Source organism: Phacochoerus africanus, chromosome 1 (assembly GCF_016906955.1).
Source record: "Phacochoerus africanus isolate WHEZ1 chromosome 1, ROS_Pafr_v1, whole genome shotgun sequence".
Lineage (NCBI taxonomy): Eukaryota > Metazoa > Chordata > Mammalia > Artiodactyla > Suidae > Phacochoerus > Phacochoerus africanus.
Genome location: NC_062544.1, coordinates 38,916,471 through 38,939,962, shown reverse-complemented (window position 1 = coordinate 38,939,962; position 23,492 = coordinate 38,916,471). Strand labels below are relative to the sequence as shown.

General features: G+C 39.7%; 1 protein-coding gene across 3 annotated transcripts in view; it reads left to right on the top strand.

The window, feature by feature from the left end:
* The first annotated feature begins 9,603 nt into the window (after nucleotides 1–9,603).
* Nucleotides 9,604–23,492, top strand: part of IPO11 (importin 11) — a 229,735-nt gene continuing 215,846 nt past the window's right edge. For 2 of the 3 annotated variants that reach the window (XM_047753974.1, XM_047754048.1), the window contains exon 1: nucleotides 9,610–9,769. The gene's annotated coding sequence lies outside the window, so the exon portion shown is untranslated. Of the gene's footprint in view, nucleotides 9,770–23,492 lie in introns of all 3 variants that reach the window. The other variant, XM_047753902.1, reaches the window with a different exon arrangement.

Genomic DNA, 23,492 nt, shown 5'->3' with positions numbered 1-23,492 from the left:
AACAGATCCTGGCAGTTTGGATTGGCTAGTTTAGAATGGGGGCGGGGCTTGTTGTTCTTACAGCTGGGAGCTAGTTAAGTAGGTTTTGGTGTGTACCCAGAGATGTTGAAGGCGGTTTAAGTTTAGGCCTGGCTTTTTCAGGCCAGGTTCTAGAATTGCTGAAGCCAAAGGTTTTTTTTATTATGTCACCTGCCTATCTCCTGTTTCCCAGCAGATTGTGGGGTGAGAATCCCAGGAATTTGGGATGAAGAGCTTGCTTCTCTGGGGGATGGAGTCCTCCACTACTTGATTTGTGGAAAGGAACTTAAAAGAGGTGTTTTGAGTTAAAATGAGGACCTCAGACTGTGACCTAATCCATTCTGACTGGTTTACTTTAGACACACAAAGAGACCCTAGGGGGGTTGTGCTCAGAGGAAAGACCGTGTCATGACACAGCCAGAAGGAAGCCATCTGCAAGCTAAGAGAGACCCCAGGAGAAACCAACTCTGCTGACACCTTGATCTTGGCTTCTAGCCTCCAGAACTGTAAGAAAATAAACTTCTGTCAGAGTTCCCTTCGTGGCTCAGTGGTTAATGAACCCGACCAGGGTCCACGACAATGCGAGTTTGATCCCTGTTCTCACTCAGTGGGTTAAGGATCCAGCACTGCCCTGAGCTGCGTGTAGGTTGCAGAGGCAGCTCAGATCCCCAAGTTGCTGTAACTCTGATTAGACCCCTAGCCTGGAAACTTGCAAATGACTCAGGTGTGGGCCTGAAAAAGCAAAAATATATATACATATATAAAATTAAATTAAATTAAAAATAAATAAATAAATTTCTGTCATTTAAGCCACCCAATCTGGCATATTTTATTACGGCAACCCTAGCAAACTAATGCAACACGTAATGAAAATTCATTTTCCAAGGGCCTACCTTAAACACACTGGATCATAATAGGATTTGGCCCTAGCAAATGCATTTTTGACAGACCCTCTAGGAGATTCTGATGCACAATGTAGGTAGGGAATCACTATTTTCTACACTAATATAGTTGGTCGGGAAATTTCTTCCTTAAATGAAAAAGGATTAGGAGGGCTATCCTCATCAGTACAGGGAAGCTGTTCTAATAATTGTATCATTTATTCTGGCCAAATTTCATCCAATTCTTTTTTCTCTCTGAAGTGAGACAGTATTGGATGCCTCATGAATCCATTAGTCCTAGGGAATTGTGTGATGCTGGGGTAGGAACTGCATTAAATAAATGACTATGTGGAGTTCCCGCCGTGGTGCAGTGGTTAACAAATCTGACTAGGAACCATGAGGTTGTGGGTTTGATCCCTGGCCTTGCTCAGTGGGTTAAGGATCCTGCGTTGCTGTGAGCTGTGGTGTAGGTCGCAGATGCGGCTCGGATCCCACGTTGCTGTGGCTCTGGCTAGGCTGGTGGCTACAGCTCTGATTAGACCCCTAGCCTGGGAACTTCCATATGCTGCAGGAGCAGGTGTAGAAAAAGGCAAAAAGACAGAAAATAAATAAATAAATAAATGAGTATGTGGGAGTTCCTGTCGTGGTGCAGCAGGTGCAGCAGAAACAAATCCGACTAGGAACCATGAGGTTTTGGGTTCCATCCCTGGCCTCGCTCAGTGGGTTAAGGATCTGGCATTGCCCAGAGCCGTGGTGTAGGTCTCAGACGCGGCTCAGATCTTGAGTTGCTGTGGCTCTGGTGTAGGCTATCAGCTCAGATTAGACCCTTAGCCCGGAAACCTTCATATGTCATGGGTGCGGCCTTAAAAAAAAAAAAAGACAGAAAAAAAAAAGAAATGAGTATAGAATGTATGCTGGAATGTATTTGAGTTATTTTTGCAGCTATGAGTGGTTTTGTAATTATAAAAAATAATTTTATGCTTTTCTGATTCATATCAGAATCCTTTGTTAATTAAAAATAATAATGTTTCAGCTTGGGTGTGCATAATTGATTCATTGCCATTCTTACAGTGTTTTGTGTTATAACTTGAAAAAGAATTATAGCAATATTTTCTTTGGTAGAAGAGGCTTATTTAAATTCACAGCATGGGAGTTTCCGTTGTGCCTAAGTGGAAAGGAATCCATGAGGATTCGGGTTTGATCCCTGGCCTCTCTCAGTGGGTAGGGGATCTGGTGTTGCCGTGATTTGTGGTATAGGTTGCAAATGAGACTAGGATCCCTTGTTACTGTGGCTGTGGCTTCGTTAGCAGCTGCATCTCCAATGAAACCCCTAGCCTAGGAATGTCCATATGCCACAGGTGTGGAACTAAAAAGCAAATTTAATTAATTGATTAATTCATAGCATACTTGAAATGACATTTTTAATATGCTTGGGAGTTTAATAAAAAATAAAAATAAAATATTGTTAGCATTTTCTTGTATAAATTATAATTCCTTACAGACTTTTAATGTATTTAAGTCATAAAAACATTAAGTATGTTTGAATTTCACACTTTTAACATAGATTTATTACTGAAATACTATATTCCTATGAAAAAGAATATAATTCACCTAGACAAGATAAAACAAAATTAAATTTAAATCTACTTAATATCAAGCTGTTTCATTTGATTAGAACAATGAAACATTATTGTTATTGTGACAATATCCAAATCTAAATGCTAAAATGAAGTGCTGTCTTACAAATTAGGACAATTTCAAAGAAAACCTAGAGATTTAATTTCTACTTTGCCATCTAAATCTTAACAGAAAAATGTGATGAAATTTGGCTGAAAGAATATACCTTGAAAACCATGAGCAAATTCTTCCATAAAAAATAGTCTAATTTTTTCAGATTAATAAAATGCTATCTTAAATTAATAAAATTAATTAAGAAAGAAGATTATGGTCTCCATTTAATACCAGCAGGATGAGTCTAAGCATTGTCAGTGGAAATCTAATAACTGATACCTTCAAAAAGTATCTGTTCCCTTGTGGTGCAGCAGGTTCAAGCGTGGCAAAAAAGAGAAAAAACAAAACAGTATCTGTCAGATAAATGTTTTCCTGTCATTACCATCAAATAATATATAACCTGTGGCAAAATAAATCACTGTGAAATGATTTAGCTTTCCAAATACAGCAGAAAAATTGTACTGAGAATTCTATTTGTGGATTATAACAGAGCCTATTTTATATTTTTTAGATTTATACTTACATATTATATTTTCATATTGCATTTTATGGGTTTCAAAGTACTTTTTTTTAATGGCCCAGGCATGCAGCAGCTTGATGTAGGAACTCAGTTCCCAGATGAGACTTAACCCAGGTTGCAGCAGTAAAAGAGCCAAGCCTAACCACTAAACCACCAGGGGGAACTCCCTCAGAGTACTTTGCACACAGATTTTCAGTGAAACCCTGAGAAGTTGTTAGGGCGAGCATGCTTACCCTAGTTTGCATATGAAGAAACTGAGTCTCATAGAGTTTAAGGGTATTTGCTCAAGGTCTTTCAGGTAGTTTGTGCAGAGATAGGGGTGGAGATAGGGATGGGGGTTCTGTCCTTGCCACAGCTGAACACTAGCCTGCCTTTTGTGGGCTCTTCTTATAGCTGAATGTTGCCATTACAGAAAATTACAGTTGGCTCTAGGTTTACACCCTTGGATACAGAGGACTCAGTGTACTATGCTATCTTATATAAAAGACTTGGGCATTTGTGGATTTTGGCATCCAGGAAGGGTCCTGAATCAATTCCCCCAGGTACTCTCATCATTGGTGGTAGAATGGCAGGGAAGCAAAAGATACTAGCTGAGTCATTTTAAACACAATATAAATCAATTTTACTCTTCAATAACAAGCTAGTGTAAGATTCAAGTGAATTTTTAAATATGTAGTTAAAAAATTAAATCTTTGGGAGTTCCCGTCGTGGCGCAGTGGTTAACGAATCCGACTAGGAACCATGAGGTGGCGGGTTCTGTCCCTGCCCTTGCTCAGTGGGTTAACGATCCGGCGTTGCCATGAGCTGTGGTGTAGGTTGCAGACGCGGCTCGGATCCTGCGTTGCTGTGGCTCTGGTGTAGGCCGGGGGCTACAGCTCCAATTGGACCCCTAGCCTGGGAACCTCCATATGCCGCAGGAGCGGCCCAAAGAAATAGCAAAAAGACAATAAATAAATAAATAAATAAATAAAAATCAAATCTTTGGTTACCATGAATTTAAGAATAAATCGTGTACAAACAATTAATGACTGAGATGTAGTAAGTAAAACTAATTTTATTTTCCCCTTCTATGCATTTCCTGGGCCCCAAAGATAGGGCAACTACACTGTAAATGAAATAACAAAACCGGAAACTTAGCTTGCAAAAGATGCTGGAAAATACAGAAGGTATAATAAGATGAAAATTTTACATCTACTCTATTCTGGGATAACCTCTGTGAACATTTTGACATACATTGTGTTCTCCTATTGTGTTAACAATACATATTTTTATATAGTTGAGGTCATGCAATTTACTGCGTTTTTTTTTTCTTTCATAAAATATAGTAACATAAAAAGCATTTTTTCCCTCCAAAAAAGCACTTTTCCCAGTTATTATACAAGCTTGATAATCAGTATTGAAAGCTGCTGCAGAAGAATTCATCTTGTGAATGTGAAGTTTTCTAAGTCATTTCTATACCATTGTTGTAAAAAAGAGCGCTATACACTTTTTTTTTTTTTTTTTTTGCTTTTTAGGGCTGCACTTACAGCCTGTGGTGCAGATTCAATTCCTGGCCCAGAAGCTTCTACATGCCACATATAGCACCCCCCCAAAAAAAATCACAAACAAAACTCAATCCATTACAAAATTATATTGCCAAGGGCAGATCAATTAGTTTCTCAAAGATTATTTTCCTAACCTGGTAAGCTTCTAATGAGTTAATTCATAAGAAACCAATGATCTATTTTATAGAGTTGCCCAAGACCCAGCTTTACCCAAGTTGCAATATTAAATAAAGTGTAGAAAATTGGAAAGCCTCTGAATTCAGAGCACATATTAGTTTTCTATTGCTGCTGTAAAAAATTACCACAAACAGTACCTTAAAAAAAAAAAAAAACCACATTTATTGTCTGAGAGTTCTGAAGTTCAGAGGTCTAAAATCATCTGCAGGACTGAGTTTCCTACACAGGCTGTAGTGGAGAATCCAGTTCTCTGACTTTCCCAGCTTCTTTAGGCTGCCTGCATTCCTTGACTCATGGGCCCATGTCACTCTGACCTCTGCTTCCATGGTCACATCTTCTCTCTTTCTGACACTCCCGTCTCCATCTTATAAAGACCCTTGTGAATACACTGGGCCCATAAGGTAAACTTCCCATCTCAAGACCCTTAATTTAGTCATAGCAGCCAAGTTCCTTTTGACATGAACAATAATATATTCATAGATTTCAGGGATTGAGATTTGGCTACTTTTTTTTTTTCCTTTTCTAGGGCCGCTCCCTCGGCATATGGAAGTTCTCAGGCTAGGGGTCTAATCAGAGCTGTAGCCACCAGCCTACGCCAGAGCCACAGCAACGCGGGATCCGAGCTGAGTCTGCAACCTACACCACAGCTCACGGCAACACCAGATCCTTAACCCACTGAGCAAGGCCAAGGATCAAACCCGCAACCTCATGGTTCCTAGCTGGATTCGTTAACAATTGAGCCACGATGGGAACTCCGATTTGGCTATTTTTAATTTTATCTGCCACAGAGCATATATCTAAATTTGAATCTGTGCTTCTCCAATTAAGAATTTAAAATAACTTAATTCATATGAGCATCACCTTCTAATCTGTAAAATGAGGGATAGCATACTCTCCATGTAGGGTGGTGATGAGGATTAATGAAATAAATTATATGAAATGTCTACAGTTCAATGCTAGGCACTGAACTGTAACTGTAACTTAGAACAGTAACTGGCACCTAAGAAATACTTAGAAGGAGTTAGTTATTATAATGCTATTATTGAGGCAAATGAGTTGCATGTCATTATGTTTATGTGTTTCTTGGAAACTATTTGAGATTGGCTGATGAGGGAAGCTAATGTTTCTTTTTTTGCTGTGCCTCCAACATGGGGAAGTTCCTGGGACAGGGCTGGAACTCCCAGGCCGGGGATCGAACCATTACCAGCTACAGCAGTGACAATGCTGGATGCTTAACCAGCTGTGTCATTAGGGAATTCCAAACTAATGCTTCTATAATTCAGTGTTTGTTTCACCAAATTTCTACTTTCTCTTTTCAGTTTTCAACTGTTTTTTGGGGAAAGCATTGAATTTATATTTATGTTTTAAATATATTCTGAACAGACCCAATGATCATTTAAATTAATATTTTTCTTTTTTCCCCAAAGAACATGAGGATATGAGAATATAGGAACAAAATGTTGTCATATGAGATTATTTAACCAGCTGTACATATTTGTTTTGTACATAATATATTATTAGATTTTACGTTCATAGCAGCTGAAGCTAGGACCCCAAGTGCATCTTAATTTAGTACCCTGAAATTGTAGGCAAAATTTATGTATGTGTACTTTTTCAAGTTACAGCTTTCCTTCAATATCTGAAGAACCCAATATCCCAAATAGAAAAGATCCTTCTAAACCAATTTTTTCATTGTAATTAATATTAGGTGATTCCCCCCCCCCCCCGCACTTTATTTCATATTCTTTATAGCCTTGTTCCAAAACTTGTGACCTTAAGATGCGCAACACAGACTGGAATCTCATTAGAAATGGAGAAGTTCATGTCTCATCTCAGACTAACTGAATTAAGGTCTGTTTGTTTATAAGATTTCAGTGTGAGTCTATGTACATTTTTTTTTTTTTTTGGTCTTTTTGCCATTTCTTGGGCCGCTCCCTTGGCATATGGAGGTTTCCCAGGCTAGGGGTCTAATCGGAGCTGTAGCCGCCAGCCTACGCCAGAGCCACAGCAACGCAGGATCCGAGCCGCATCTGTAACCTACACCACAGCTCACGGCAACGCCGGATCATTAACCCACTGAGCAAGGGCAGGGACGGAACCCGCCACCTCATGGTTCCTAGTCGGATTCGTTAACCACTGCGCCACGCGTGGTGTAGGTTGCAGACCCGGCTCGGATCCCGCGTTACTGTGTCTCTGGCGTAGGCTGGCGGCTACAGCTCCGATTAGACCCCTAGCCTGGGAAACCTCCATATGCCGCGGGAGCGGCCCAAGAAATGGCAAAAAGACAAAAAATAAAATAAAATAAAAAATAAATAAATAAAATAAATTTGAGAAGTACTACCTTTCAGTAAAATCGGAAGATGTAATGAAGCAACATAAATTTAAAAACATGCCCATTGGAGTTTCTGCTGTGGCTCTGCGGGTTAAGAATTCAACTAGTATCCATGAGGATTCAGGTTCAAAACTTGGCCTCACTCAGTGGGTTAAAGGATCCCAAGTTGCCTTGACCTGTGATGTAGGTTGCAATCAAGGCTTGGATCTGGTATGGCTGTGGCGTAGGCTGGCAGCTACAGCTCCCATTCAGCCCCTAGCCTGGGAACTTCTATATGCCTTAGGTGCACAAAAACAGAAAGAAAAAAAAAAAAAAGGAAAAAAGCCCACAAAACCATCCAACTAGTGACAAACCCTATTAACATTTTGGCGCATATATACTTCCAAAAATGGAACCATATCAAACATTGTTTTGTAACCCACTCTTTCCCTAGTGCACTGTGAATGTGTTAATAAAACAATCTTTTTTTCTTTTCTTTTTTTTCTTTTTAGGGCCGCACCCAGGGCATATGGAAGTTCCCAAGCTAGGGGTCAAACAGGAGCTGCAGCTACTGGCCCATGCTACAGCAACGCAGGATCCAAGACACATCTGTGACATACACCACAGCTCATGGCAACACTGGATCCTTAAGCCACTGAGCGAGGCCAGGGATCAAACACATGTCCTCATGGATACTGGTCCAGTTTGTTTCCGCTGAGCCACAGTGGGAACTCCAACCAACATAATTTTTAGTGGCCAATTTTTATTTTATTATATACGCATGTATCATGATTTAATCATTCTTTTCTTGGTGGTCATTTAGGTAATTTTTATACTTTTTACTTTTAAAAACAGCCCTTGGGAATTCCCTTCATGGCACAGCAGAAACAAATCCAACAAGGAACCATGAGGTTTCAGGTTGGATCCCTGGCCTTGCTCAGTGGGTTAAGGATCCAGAGTTGCCTTGAGCTGTGGTGAGGGTCACAGACAGCGGCTTGGATCTGGCATTGCTGTGGCTGTGATGTAGGCCAGCAGCTGCAGCTCTGATTAGCCCCCTAGCCTGGAAACCTCCATATGCCGAGGGTGTGGCCCTAAAAATACAAAAGACAAAAACATAAAAAATAAAAATAGCCCTTGTGTGATGAACATCCTTTAAATTCAAGGGTTATGATTGTTTGGCTCAAATCCTAACTCTGCTACTTACTAGCTTATTCATCTGTAAATGGGCATGATAAAAAGTACCTCATAGGGCTGTTTTGAGGGGTAAAATACAGGACTCATTTGAAGATCTTAGCAAGCTTTAAATGATTAATGATTAATGAATGTGATGTATTTTTTTAAAAGGGGGTAAATTATTATTATTTTAGAATTTGATTACAACCGATGTTGTTGGCATTAAAATTTTAAATTTAAGTGGGTACAAACCAAAACCCAGAAATTAAGTTTGGTAAAAATGAGATTATGAGTTTTCCAGTAATTACAGATTAGAAGGCAGAAATCAATTTAGTTTTTTTTATTAATTAATTTATTTATTGTCTTTTACCTTTTTAGGGCCGCACCTGCAGCATATGGAGGTTCCCAGGCTAGGCATCTAATCAGAGCTGTAGCTTTCCGCATATGCCACAGCAACGCAGGATCAGATCAGCCTCTGCGACCTACATCACAGCTCACAGCAACAGCGGATCCTTAACCCACTAAGTGAGGCCAGGGATGGAACCCGCAACCTCATCGTTCCTAGTAGGGATTCATTTTGGCTGCGCCACAACGGGAACTCCAGAGTTTATTTTAATGTTATGTATTTTTAATAATCTTTATGGACACCGAACAACAATTTATTTTCTGAGGTAACACTGCGGGATTCTTAATGTCCTGTGCAATAAGAGAACTCCACAACCTTTTTTTTCCCCTATAGATAAGAAAACTTAGGTCGCTAAGCTAGTTAGTAACAGAGGCAGAGATAATTGGATTTATTTCCTTTTAATCTTTTCATCCTTGCTAAGCAAGATTAGGACGGTCTTAGAAAAATAAATATTCGTGGGAGGGTGGACTGCTGTGAGTAGGATTATTTTACATTAATTTTCTCTACTGAGACCGATCCGTAAAACAACGCACTTTGGCAGCTGATAGCTAAAATAAGAAAGGGAAAGTGGTTCTGATTTAAGCTTCAATTAACCCAGGAGACTACTGATTTTCCCGGGCGTGGAGCATAGCGGACCTATGGTTTCCATGGTTACAGGCCGAGCCGCGTCCGGGCTCCCAGCTCTCCATACTGCGCAAGCGTACAGAGCTGCCTTAGACTCCCGGCGCCTTAGGTTTCGAAGGGAAAGCTCCTCCCTCTTGTCTCGCTGTTCTCCTATCGCCTTATCCCTTTGCCCAGTCCACGCGCTCTGGGTATCCGTGACGCAGTATTCGTGCGTCCGTGTCGTTTGGAGCCGCGACGCTGAACATGGCGCGTTCCTAGAAGCCGCTTTCGGCATCAGTAGGCGGCGGCGTGTGGACTGGAAACGTGGAGCGCGGGACTAACCGACGCCGCTTGGTGTTGGGCGTGGAAGCGAGAGAGCCGGGCCATTCCGGACGGAACCAAACGGTGAGGCCCGACCTGAGAACCACAGAACGTGAGCGAGTGGAAGGGAGGTGTGGGCTGGGCGCTAGAAACCTGAGAGGCGAGGGGAGAACGTGGGGCTGCTGAGAGGCCAAGCATAGCAGTAGCGCAGCGGGGATGGCCTGCATGCTTGGCTTTCCAATACCCTAAGAACCCCTGGGAGCTCCGGGCTGCTTCAGTCAGCCCAGGAACGGGAAGCACAGACGCGGAGAATTCAGGATGCGGGGAGGCAGGGACTGGGTGCCAAGATGAGGACGTAGGGTGCTCTTTGTGGCTGCGGTTGCGGGTTCGGGTGGTGCATTTGCCCTTGGGGGATAGGTGGTGCCAATTTTCAGAGAACGCTGTCATCTCTAGTGTAAAGCCACTGTATATTGTTATTGCACTCATGACATTGCTCCTAACAGCAATACTGTGAAAGCTTTAATTGACCATTAGAGCCTTGTTTGCCTTTAATGAACAAATGGAGGGAAGTTATACATTTTCATAGAGGACCTATTTGCTGAGGTATGGCCGCCAATGCTCATCCCAGCGACTTCTGCAGCTTTATAATTTTAGAGTACTTGTGATTCAGCAAAACTATTTTGAGGCCCATTGCATTTGTCATTTTTCTTTATCCGCTTGTGACATGGTTGTGAATGAGGGAAGTATTTTTTCAGAGTGACTTTATTAAATAAGTAGGACTGCTAGATTGCCTCCTGGTGCCAAGATTGCAGCTGACATCTCTCCTCCCCACCCCATTTAAACAACTCAGTTGTAGTGCGGTACTGCCCATGCGATTTGGTTATTCTTCAGAAGGGAGTAAGAGAGCAGTTTACAGCCATGTTTTTTCTTCTTTCTTGGATAGGGAGTTCATTCCTTCATTTTCACGTTATTTCAGACTTCTCTGTTCAGTACAGAGGCTTCAGGTTAAAGGCAGAGTGGCTACACTATAATTCTCACATTTAATGACATTTTATCTTATATGTTTTGTCACTCAGGAAGATTTCTGTGAAATTAGAACGAAGATTTCTCCCTATTGGTTTTGATACGACTGTGAGAAATGCTGTCCGCACTCCCCCCACCCCAGCACAGGGAATAGTAGAAACAGTTTGTGGCAGTATATTATAGCCCTAGGGTAGCTGGGCTGTCTCTGCCCTCCTTACATTTCCTAAAGCAAGAGAGAATTCTCAACACAAATGAATTTACTTGTAGTAATATGATTGGAGTTTCTAAACAAGTAGGTGAAGATTATTTGGGAATTAATATAAAAATCTTTAGGTTTTGTGACATTGTAGAATGTGTTTGCATTCAAGATCAAACCAGAATGCAGAAGAATTCTTGTAGACATGTGGCAGTTACAGTATACTGAAGAGTTTTCAGAGATAACATGTTTTTCCAGAAATGTTCATATTTTGAGAAAGGTAATATGTTTGATTATATAGATTTTAATCTTTGTGCTGTATGTATGTGTGTGTGTTTATATTTAATCTTTGGCTTTTCCTAATTTAGTGTTATTGATGGCATTTCTTTTTCTTTTCCTATCATTCCTTTCTTTTCCTGTCTGCACCAAATGGGGACTATGAGTTAATTTCAGAGTGTTTTAGGGTGTGGAAAGATGCATTTAGTGCAGGTATGGGTCTGGAGTGTCTTTGTTTAGTTTTCTAAATATCAGGCTGATTACAGATAAGTCAACAAATATAAGCTTTGTAGAACCTGAGTTGGATAAGTGTTCTACACTCTTGCTGCTCAAAATATGGTGTATAGCATCACCTGAAAATTTGTTAGAAATGCACAGTTTCAGGCTTAACCCCAGATCTACTAATTCAGCATGTGCAATTTAAGAAGTTCTCCAGATGATATGAATGTACATTACAGTTTGAGACACACTGCTTTGGTTGGTTAAAGTTGAAGACCAAGGTCGTGCACAAACCTGCATACAAATTGCAGCGTTATTTATTTTTAATCTGAGGTGATCGTATGCTGATTATCAAGTCTGGTTTGTCTGGTTGAAGAAACTAAGTCCCAGCAATGTTAACTGACTTGCGTAAGTTCATATATATTCTGGATTTACAATCTAGGTTCTGATTTATTGCAGTGCTTTTCTTTTCTTAGTTACTACTAGAGTTCACTTATTAAAACTGAACTAAAGTATTGATGAATGACAGCTAGGCCTTCATTCAACAAAAACATTAATTGACTAATGGAGAAGCAGCCCAATAATCCTGAGCATCTTTAGTAACTATTTCTGTTTCCCATGGTGGTTATTAACCTGCCACCTCCTTCCTTCTGTACTCTTTCCTGCATAGTGTTGCCTTCTGCTTCACAAAGGAAATGCAGTACATTGGTGGGAACTTCGTTCCTTTTTGCCCTCTTTCACCAGCCTACATCTACCTCTATCTGTTCATCTCTGATTGCCTTTTTTTTTTGTCTTTTTTTTTTGCCATTTCTTGGGCTGCTCCTGCGGCATATGGAGGTTCCCAGACTAGGGGTCTAATTGGAGCTGTAGCTGCCAGCCTACACCAGAGCCACAGCAACGCAGGATCCAAGCCGCGTCTGCAACCTACACCACACAGCTCATGGCAACACCGGATCCTTAACCCACTGAGCAAGGCCAGGGATCAAACCCGCAACCTCATGGTTTCTAATTGGATTCGTTAACCATGGAGCCACAAAGGGAACTCCGTGTTCATCTCTGATTGTACTCCAGGTTTTTTCTCCTCAGCGGCAGTGTTTCCTTGGTGTATTAATTTGCTAGGGCTGCCCTAACAAAAAGCAGAGACTGAGTGGCTTAAATAACAAAAATTTATTTTCTCGTGGTTCTGGAGGCTGGAAGTTCAAGACCAAGGTTAGGGAAGAATTGGTTTCATTTACAAATGACCACCCTCTTTCTGCCTCTTTGCATGGTGTACCTTTGTTCACTAAAACCTTTTGTGTCTCTTTTTCTTATTAAAACACAAGTCATATTGGATGAGGGGCCATTCTGATGGCCTCATTTTAACTTAACTCACATTTTCAAAAATCTTATCTTCAATACTAGGGATATAGAGGGTTAGGGCTCCAACATAGGAATTTTGGGGAATACATTTCAGCCCATAGCACTTGGTTATCCCTTATTTTACTCTCAAGTGGTATGAACTTATCAAGATTTAAACACACTCATCTTAAATACACTCTTTTTCACTTTAGATTCCTTTTCGGTTTATTATTTCCCTTAAATTTCTTCAAAAAGTAGTCTGTATTCACTTTCTCTACCTTCTTATTCCTTTTTCCCCCCTTCAATATGTTGAAGTTGGGCAGTTCATTGTAGCCACTAAATTTGATGGGGGTGATGGTGACCATTAATTTCTTTGTTCTGAAATGCAGTGGAATCTTTTTAATCATTTGACATTTTGACTAGTCCTCATTGAAATTCTCTTACGTTTCTGTGACGCCGTAGTCCTATGTCCCTTCTATTTTGGTCAGGCTTTTTTTTTTTTTTTTGTCTTTTTGACTTTTCTTGAGCCGTTCCCGCAGCATATGGAGATTCCCAGGCTAGGGGTCTACTTGGAGCTGTAGCCACCGGCCTACTCCAGAGCCACAGCAACGCGGGATCCGAGCCGCATCTGCAACCTACACCACAGTTCACGGCAACACCGGATCCTTAACCCACTGAACAAGGCCAGGGATTGGATTGAACCTGCAACCTAGTCGGATGTGTTAACTACTGCCTCACACGGAAACTCCTTGATCAGTCTTTCCTTCATTTATTTTTCTCTCTTCTATGGCCACTTTATTTATTTATTTATTTTGCTTTTTAGGGCCGCAGGCTCTGCATATGGAAGTTCCCAGGCCAGGGGTCAAATCGGAGCTATAGCTGCCAGCCTATGCCACAACCACAGACACGCGGGTTCCGAGCCATGTCGGCAACCTACACCATAGCTCATGGCAAGGCTTGATCCTTAACCCACTGAGTTAGTCTAGGGATCTAACTCTCATCCTCATGGATGCTTGTCGGGTTTGTAACCCACAGAGCAACAACAGGAACTCCCTGTGCAGGAGTTTCTTTAATTATATTACCAATTGTGTAACTGCTGGGTTACACCTGATCATAAATTTTATTAGGAAGATAAGCTGTAGTCTTGATATTGTATGTTGGTTCTCAGGTCTAATATTAAGGAAAGAAAACCAGTTAATCTCGCTTGTTATCAATGGACAACATTGTGATCAAAAGGAATAATGTGGAGTTCCCGTCGTGGCACAGTGGAAACGAATCTGACTAGCATCCATGAGGACTCAGGTTTGATCCCTGGCTGCTCAGTGGATTAAGGATCTGGCATTGCCATGAGCTGTGGTGTAGGTCACAGACAGAGCTTGGATCCTGTATTGCTGTGGTTGTGGTGTAGGCCAGCAGCTATAGCTCCGATTTGACCCCTAGCCTGGGAACCTCCATATGCTGTGGGAATGGCCATAAAAAGGGGGAAAAAAAAAAGGAAAAATGTGGTAGTGGTAGTCAGTGGAGAGTGTTGGGTTCAGATAAGAGACTTGAATTCTAGGTTCCCAGAAATGTTACCAGTGAGCCTATGACTGAACAGAAGTCACAGTTTATCTCTTTAACCTTCTTGGGGCACAATTTCTTGGTCAGTAAACAAAATGCTAAAATTAGGTATACTTACTATTTAGAGAACTGATATGGATGGCTCCAAGGTAAAAGAAAATTATTTTAATGATTCAAAACATTAATTAATTAATTATTTTTTTGCTTTTTTAGGGCTGAACTTGCGGCATATGGAGGTTCCCAGGCTAGGGGTCTCATCAGAGCAACAGTTGCCGACCTACACCACAGCCACAGCAATGCCAGATCCGAGCCACATCTGTGACCTACACCATCTGTGACCTACACATCTGTGACCTACACCATCTGTGACCTCACGGCAATGCTGGATCCTTAACCCACCGAGTGAGGCCAGGGATCAAACCTGCAACCTCATGGTTTTTGCTCCTATTGGTTTCTGCTGCATTACAACAGGAACTCCCAAAACATTATTTTAATGATAAAATGTAGAACAGTTTCTAATTTTGAGGGTGTTGATGGGCATACAGCCTATATCTATTTTAATGAATGAATTTTAATCAATGCAGTGACTCCTTAGGTTAAACTCTCACAGGAATGAGATTCTTCTTAGATGAGGTGTATGATATCCTGGATCAGTAATTGAAAATTACCACTAAAAGATATGTATGTTTGGAGAGGACTAATGATCTCTTAACAATTGGCAAAAAGTTTTGACCAAATTTGATCAGTTGTGGACTATAAAATGTAGACTTTGCTGTTAAAACCCATTCATAGAATAGTATCTTGCCCAAATCAAGATTACAGTATTCCTTCCTATTTCTTTGACATCAGGGAAGAATTTTATTTTTTGGCCCTGCCCGCAGCATGTGGAAGTTCTCAGGCCAGGATCAAACCTGTGCCACAACAGCAACCCAAGCTGCCGCAGTGACAATGCTGGATCCTTAACCCACTGAACTGCAGGAGAACTCCTAGGACTTTAAAACCAGTAAACATAATTACTGTACTTTAGTAGTGTTTCTACAGATGTGTATTTTTTCCTTCAGCTAAAGAGATGTCAAAGAGGATGGTGGTGACACTGGTTGGGCCCTCAATGCTGGCACTGCTTTTCCTGTGAGGAGGTGTTCAGTTATGGGGGACTCTCATGTATTCCAAACAGGCAAGAGTCTTATTGAAGTTTATCAATGCCATTTTACTATAAACTCCCAGTATGACAGAAATACTTGGGTTTATTGGACAGGACTTCTCTCACAGCTGCCTCCTGGCACCATATTCTGCCTTCTTATATTCTATATGATTTACACATTTATTTCTCTGTTTCCGCATACCGGAATATACTGTCCATAAGAGCAGAGATTTTTGTCTTTTTAGTCCACTGGTGTATTTTAAGTGCCTGGGATAAAGTCTCACATTTAGGTGTTCAGTATATATTTAAATGAATGAATGAATGTGGAAAAGTCTAGTGATAAGCCAAGTAAATGTCAGAAAGCCGATTGAAAGCACAGGGTTAGAACAAAGGATGTTAGTTACTTCCAGTGAAAAGCATTGTTAAATTTTGTTGGCTCAGTGTGCCCCATTTCAGTAGATGAAGATGTTGAGTAAACTGTTCATTCATTTATTCCTTCCTTCGTTTTTTTTTTTTTTAGCCATTCGGTTTATGTTTACCTTTGTGGTATCTCTTATAGTTATTTATCTCTTAACTGTGGTATAATTCGTGTACTTCCAAAAAGATTGTTGTTTCTTTGACCTCTTTTTCACCTTTTCTAAAAGCCTGCTTTCGTTTTTTAGAGATTACAGAAACATTATTGCTTTGTTCAGTTCATCGAACATTTACTTAGCATTGCTGTATCTCTGACATTGTTCTATATTCTGGCATGTATAGATGAATAAGACACAGTTCTTGCCTTTAAGCAGCTCATGATTTTGTAGATGGAGCTCAACTAAAAAGGAAATAGATGTAATGATAGAGGTATGTACTGTATAGAAGAGTAGTGTGGAGGAAGGGGTACTTTACTGTCTAGTGCAGCTAAAGATTCCCAGAGGAGGTGATGTCAACAGTGAGCAGCAAGTTTAGTGTTATCTGTATAATGGTCCATTAGTTGTCATTAAAAAAAATACACGGAAGTAAATAGAACTGTATCATGAACCCTGGTCTACTCACCACCCAGGTTTAACAATTATCAGCTCATGGTCAGTCTTATTTCATCTTAGCTCTGCCTACTTCTCATCTAACTGCATTGGTAATGCTATCTAGAAGCTTGGTCAGATTCAGATTTAACTTTTTTTATTTTGGCAAGTTGCTTTAATTTAAGGTTTCTCAAAGTGATAAATGTCCCTGTCTTTAAGCATTCTAATATAACTTTCCTACTTTGATTATACTTGATTCCTTTACCGGGTCTTCACAGAAATTCATTTCTTTCTTATCTTTGACAGATTGACTTTCTCAGGTTTGCTTTTGACTCCAGGCAGTTTAGCAGTTTTGTAATATTTCTTTTTCTTTCTTTTACTTTTTTTCTTTTTGGTCTTTTTGCCTATTCTGGCCACTCCCTTGGCATATATAGGTTCCCAGGCTAGGGGTCTAATCGGGGCTGTAGCCACCAGCCTACGCCACAGCCATAGCAACGTGGGATCTGAGCCATGTCTGCTACCTACACCACAGCTCATGTCAACACTGGATCCTTAACCCACTGAGCAAGGCCAGGGACGGAACCTGCAGCCTCATGGTTCCTAGTCAGATTTGTTAACCACCGCACCATGACAGGAACTCCTGTAATATTTCTTATCCATAATCCCACAAGACTATGTTCTTTGCCTCTTATTCTTTTTGCAGACTTGGGGTATAGATCATGATTTCTCTTGGAGGAATTTAACTGTCTTTGAAAACCTGACATCTTCCTCTCATCCCTCTGTAGGAAATGTTCCTATAATTCATGGTAAATACTACATTACTTATATATTTCCTCAAAAGAGCTACTCTCCATTCAAGTTTTTACTTGCCCAGCACCTATTCTTCCAGGAGAAAAATTGGAGCTTTCAACTTATGTTGTTACTCTTTCAGTGGCTTGCGTCTGGCCATTTTTTCCCCTTTCTGAATATTTGTCCTTTTATTTATTTATTTATTTTATTTATTTATTGCGGCATATGGAAGTTTCCATGCTAGGGGTTGAATTGGAGCTACAGCTGCCGGCCTATACCACAGCCACAGCAACCCAAGATCTGAGCTGCACCTGCAACCTACACCACAGATCTCGGCAATGCTGGATCCCTACCCACTGAGTGGGGTCAAGGATGGAATCTGCATCCTCATGGATACTAGTCAGGTTCCTTACCACACCAGGGACTTTCTTTGTCCTTTTAAATGTGGACTACTACAGTGTTTTTCTCCTTAGGTGATTTCATCCTGCTCCTCATATCACTTTGCTCTTGTTCCACAGTTTCTTAGTCTCCTTTATTTTATTCATTGCTTATGAATATTACATTTTCTTAAATTCTGTTGTATTTTTTTGTATAAAGCTCAAACCATTTATGTCTTCATCTTATATTATTTTATTTTGGTAGAGAGTTATTTATTTATTTATTTATTTATTATTTATTTATTTATTTTTACCTTTTTGCCATTTTTTGGGCCGCTCCTGCGGCATATGGAGGTTCCCAGACTAGGGGTCAGAACGGAGCCATAGCGGCTGGCCTACGCCAGAGCCACAGCAACGCAGGATCTGAGCCACGTCTGCAACCTACACCACACAGCTCACGGCAACGCCAGATCCCTAACCCACTGGGCAAGACCAGGGATCGAACCCACAACCTCATGGTTCCCAGTCGGATTTGTTAACCACTGAGCAACGACAGGAACTCCTGGTAGAGAGTTTTTTAAGTTAACTTTTGTAGGGGTATAGTTGATTTACAATGTTGTGTTAGATTTAGATGTACGGCACGGTGAATCAGTTATATATGTTCATTCTCTTTCAGATTCTTTTCCCATATAGGGCTACTACAGAATATTGAGTAGAGTTCCCTCTGCTATACAGTAGGTCCTTATTAGTTATCTATTTCATGTATAGTAGTAAGTATGTGTTTATCCCAAACTCCTAATTTATCCCTTTCCCCACATTTCCCTTTGGTAACCATTGTTTGATTGTGAGATCTGTGAGTCTGTTTTGATAGAGTATTTTTATTGACTCAGTGTTTAAGTACAGAAGTAGAGACAGTGCTGTAAGGAAGTTCTTTGGTTGTCATGTTTTGCCTCAATATCAAGTTTTCTTTTTCTTTTCTTTTGTCCTTTTTAGGGCCACACCAGTGGCATATGGAGGTTCCCAAGCTAGAAGTCTAATCAGAGCTTCAACTGCCAGCCTATACCACAGCCACAGCAACACCAGATCTGAGACGCATCTGCGACCTACACCACAGCTCATGGCAACACTGGATCCTTAGTCCACTGATCGAGGCCAGGGATCGAACCCGCAACCTCATGGTTCCTAGTTGGATTTGTTTCCACTGCGCCACGACGGGAACTCCAATATCAAGTTTTCATTTTAATGTTTTTAATCCCATCTTGTATTACATTATTCTTTAGACTCCCATTCATTTCTTTCCTTTAGGAGCTCCTTTTTCATCATTCTTTGCCCTAACTTTTTGAATCCTAAGCTTTGCTATAGGCTTGTCCTGCCAACTTGCAGGTGGTTGTCCTGGCCAAGGAGTCACTGAGAATTCTAGTGTCCTTCTCTTCCCCAGTTCTCCCTGAGGGGAAAAGGATATTTAGAACACACTCTTTGGCATGTGCTACTTAGTTCTTACCATCAGGTGGCACTGCAGATTACTCAATTTATTTTCATATCTTTAGAAATAGTAGATCTAGTAGGACATTATCTGCTAAAGAAAAAAACTTGCGTGGAAAAGACTTTATGGTGAAATTAAAGATAAAGGGACTATTACTAAGAAATACAAATTTATTTTCCTTTTGTACAGTGGAAGTATACTGTATATAATGTGAAGCTTACAGGAAAGTAAATGATGAATTAGAATTTTTTGCTGACTTTTCTCAGATTGTTAAATATTTTAAACTCTTATCTTTATATAAACACTAAATAGTAAGAATATTAAATACCTTATAGAAATGAATATTTATAGATAAAACTCTGTGAGGTTATAAAACTCAGAGTTCTCTGCATGAGAAAGATTGTCTTTTGATAAACATTGTCCTGACAAGTCCAGGTTATATGGCAGAACTACTGTTACTTATCAACTCCTGCTACTAGAAACCAAGTTTGTAAGCTTTCTCTCCTGAATGTTTATGATAGTGCAACTACTGACCAGATTATCTACTTAAATGTGTATAATTTAATATATGGCCATGATTTCTTGGTATGTGCTTGACAAGAGAAATACATGGTGATTTGCAGTTCTTGAGAAGTTGGAATGTTTTAGGATTACAGAAGAGAAATCAAGTAGATGTTCCCATGGAAATTTATAATACGTATGAAGTGAAAATTCTTGGCCTTTTAAAAAAATGTTTCTTCGTCATAAAGGTAAAATGTGTAGACTGTTAGAATCCCCGTGCTAGGGGAGGGATGGACTTGAGATTTGGGATAGAAATGTAAATGTAAAATTACATTGTGATGATGGTTGTACAACTATAAATATAATAAAATTCATTGGAAAAAAATACCCCAATAAAATTTTTTTAAAAGAGAGAAAAAAATTAAGTAGATAGTGGTATATAAATTGGATTTAGGAAGACAGGGGAGGATTATCTTTTAGGGGGAAATTAGAGATGCCTATGAGATATCCTAGAAGAGATGTCAAGAAGGTGTTTGCAGACAGGTTAGGGATGGGGGGATGCGCTGGGGGTTAGGATGGAAATGCTGTAGAATTGGATTGTGATCGTTGTACAACTATAAGTGTAATAAAATTCATTGAGTAATTAAAAAAACATAACAAATAAAAATTCATGGTATACCAAAAAAAAAAAAAAAAGGTTTTTGCATGCACAAGGCTAGGTAGAGTTCAGAAGATAGATCAAGCAGGGCTGGACACTGGATTTGTGAGCCATTGACATGTAGATGATGCATAAAGCCACAGAACTGAATAAGCTCACCTAGGGATAGTGTGTAAATAAGGAAAAGAAGGGGCTCAGCACTAATCCCTGGGGACTCCATGCTTAAATTTTTTTTGGAAACAGCTTTATTGATTCACATACCATGTAGTTCTTTTAAAATATACAAATCAGTGGGATTTAGTAAATCATTCATCAATAGATTTGTCTATTCAGGATGTTTCATATAAATGGAATTATACACCATGAGGTCTTTTGTGACTGGGGAAGAAAAAAAAGAATCCCCATAACTCCTGGGACTACTGTAGCACAGCTGCTATTTATAATCTTATGTTTCCTGCTTGTCTTTTATTCTTAGGCATTTTTATATTTTAATAGCTTTTTTTGTAGTATTTTTTATTTGGCATTATAGTTATTCACTTAATTACAAAAAAGACTTTTAAAGTCCTGATTGGTTAGGATTTAAGCTTGAGTTTCTACCCCCAAGCTGGAGTTTGTAGGTCCTTTGAAACTCTTGAGTAGATAGGATATTTTATGAGTAGAAAAGAGAAGGCATGGAAATACCTTTTCTCTGCCTTATGGTCATGCATATTTTACTGTGTACCTCTTATTCCAAAATAAATTAATCTTTGATAGTCTTCTGCATGACGTCTCATAGGGAATGCTTCAGTAGCCCTAGTAGTTCTTTAACTTGAGGATATTTGGAAATTTATGGAAGCATCTTGAATCAAAACAATCCCTAAGAAGTGTTATTTACTTTCCCTGTGCAGGGATGCTAAATAACCTGTAATGGTTGCACAGAGAAGAATTGTCCAAACTGCCAAATGGCCTCTGTGGAGAAACTGAAATGAATCTAAATGGTACATTGTGAATTTGAATGGGACTAGCATTTTGAAAATTTTTTTTTTTTTTTTTGGTCTTTTTAGGTACGCACTTGAGGCATAAGGAAGCTCCCAGGCTGGGGGGTGGGGGGGCGAATTGGAGCTATAGCTGCCAGCCTATACCACAGCCACAGCAATGCCAGATCCAAGCTGTGTCTGTGACCTACACCACAGCTCACGGCAACTCCGGATCTTTAACCCGCTGAGCAAGGCCAGGACTCAAACCTGCATCCTCATGGATACTAGTCAGATTCATTTCTGCTGAGCCACAACAGGAGTTCCTCCCCAAATCCCTGTTTATGGCTTGGTAGATCATTTCTTTGTTGCATTGAATAGTATTCCATCTGGATGTACCACTCCTTATTTATCCATTTACCTACTGAAGGACATCTTGGTTACTTTCAAGTTTTGGCAGTTATAAATAAAGCTGCTAAAAACCTGCATGTGCAGGTTTTTGTGTGGACATAGGTGTTCACCTCCTTTGGGTAAATACTATGTAATGCAATTGCTGGATTATAGAGTAAGAACATACTTAATTTTGTAAGAATACACTACACGGTCTTCCAAAGTGGCTGTACCATTTTATACATCCTCCAGTAATATCTAAGAATTCCTGTTGCTCCACATTTGTTGTTGTTGTTGCCCCACATTCTTGGGCATATTCGGCATTCTAATAGGTGTGTAGTAGTGTCTCATTGTCATTTTAATTTGTCATTTAATTTCTCTGATGACATATGCTGTGGAATATCTTCTCATATGCTTATTTTGGTATCTATATCTTCTTTGGTAAGGTGTCGAGGTCTTTGGCCCATTTTTTAATTGGGTTGTTAGTTTTCTTATTGTTGAGGTTTAAAGTTCTTTGCATATTTTGGATAACAGGTTATTGTCAGATGTATCTTTTGTACCTATTTTCTCTCAGTCTGTGACTTATCTTCTCATTCTCTTGACATTTGTCTTTTACAGAGCAGAAGTTTTAAATTTTAGTGAAGTCTAACTTATCAATTATTTCTTTCATGAATGGTGTCTTTGGTGTTGTGTCTAAAAAGGTATCACCATGGCCAGCGTCATCTAGATTTTCTCCTGTTTTTTGCTAAGATTTTTATAGTTTTATGTTTTAATTTTAAGTCTGTGATCCATTTTGATTTAATTTTTATGAAGAGTATAAAATCTGTGTTTAGATTCTTTTTTTTTTTTTTTAGCTCATGCATGTCCAGTTGTTCCTGCACCATTTGTTGTTAAAGAGACTATCTTTTCTCTGCTATTACCTTTACTCATTTGTCAAAGATCAGTTGGCTCTGTTTTATGGCAGGTCTTTCTAATTTGTTCCATTGATCTATTTGCTTATCCTTTTACCAGTAGCCACTTTCTCCCCCCTCCCTCTTTTTTTTTGGGGGGGGGTAGCACTTTCTTGGTTACTGTAGCTTTATAGTAAGTCTACAAGTGGGTGGTGTCAGTCTGCCTAGTTTGTTCTTCAATACTGTACTAGCTATTCCAGGTCTTTCGTATCCATGTAAACATTAGAATCTGATTGTCCATATCCATAAGGTAACTTGTTGGGATTTTTTTGTTTGTTTGTTTTGTTTTTGTTTTAGTGCCATGACTGAGGCATATGGAAGTTCCCAGGCTACAGGTCCAATGGGAGCTGTAGCCACCTGCCTATATGCCACAGCCACAGCAACATGGGAGCTCACGGCAGCGCTGGATCCTCAACCCACTGAGTGAGGCCAGGGATTGAACCTGTGTCCTCATGGATACCAGTCAGGTTTGTTACTGCTGACCCTCAGTGGGAACTCTGATTGGAATTGCATTGAATCCATAGATTAGGTTGAGAAGAAGTGACATCTTAACACTTGAGTCTTTCTATCCATGAACATGAAATATTTGTTTATTTAGTTGTTATTTGATTTTGTTAATTGGTATTTGGTAGTTTTTCCCATATAGATCTTGTATATATTTTGTTAGATTTATACCTAAATATTTCCTTTCGGGGGGGATAATGTAAATTATACAGTGTTTTTAATTTTCAGTTTCACTTATTCATTGATGATGTATAGGAAAACAGTTGACTTTTGTGCATTAATCTTGTGCGCTATAGCTTTGCTATAAATCACATATTAGTTTTAGGAGGTTTTTGGTTGAGACATTTATATCTTCCTCCTTGATCTGTGTACCTTTTCTTTTCTTACCTTATTGCATTATCAAGGACTTCCAGTTCTGTGTTGAAAAGGGGTGGTGAGAGGGGACATC